Here is a 412-nt window from a genome sequence, read left to right on the forward strand (position 1 = left end):
AACTTTAATGGAACTAAAATACACAGCAGTATCGGTGACACACAATTCTGCCATACAGGGAAATACAGAAATGATAAAGGGATATACAAAGAAATGAAAATAGAAAGAGATAAAAACAAAAACAAAAACGAATGAGAGGGGAAAGAGATGCGCGAAAAATCAAGAAGATAAAAGAAACGAGAATAATTAAAGGGGATACAAAGAAATGAAAATAGAGACAAAAACAAAAACAAAAACAAAAAAAAAAAAAAGTAATAAAGGCAAAAAAATGAAAATAGAGATAAAAAAAATGAGAGGGGAAGAAGATGCGATGAAAAAAAAAACAAGTATAACTATTTACATTAACTATTGTTCTGTCCCGATTTTGACTTCAACGTGTAAAAAATGGAGCAAAAGCATGACAAGTAAGGGG

At 29.9% G+C, this 412-nt stretch overlaps 1 protein-coding gene across 1 annotated transcript in view; it reads right to left on the reverse strand.

Moving 5' to 3' along the window:
* The window catches only part of LOC119593646, an 8799-nt gene that overhangs the window by 7340 nt on the left and 1047 nt on the right, over positions 1 to 412 (reverse strand). The gene's annotated exons all lie outside the window — the stretch shown is intronic.

Source organism: Penaeus monodon, chromosome 32 (genome assembly GCF_015228065.2).
Source record: "Penaeus monodon isolate SGIC_2016 chromosome 32, NSTDA_Pmon_1, whole genome shotgun sequence".
Classification (NCBI taxonomy): domain Eukaryota; kingdom Metazoa; phylum Arthropoda; class Malacostraca; order Decapoda; family Penaeidae; genus Penaeus; species Penaeus monodon.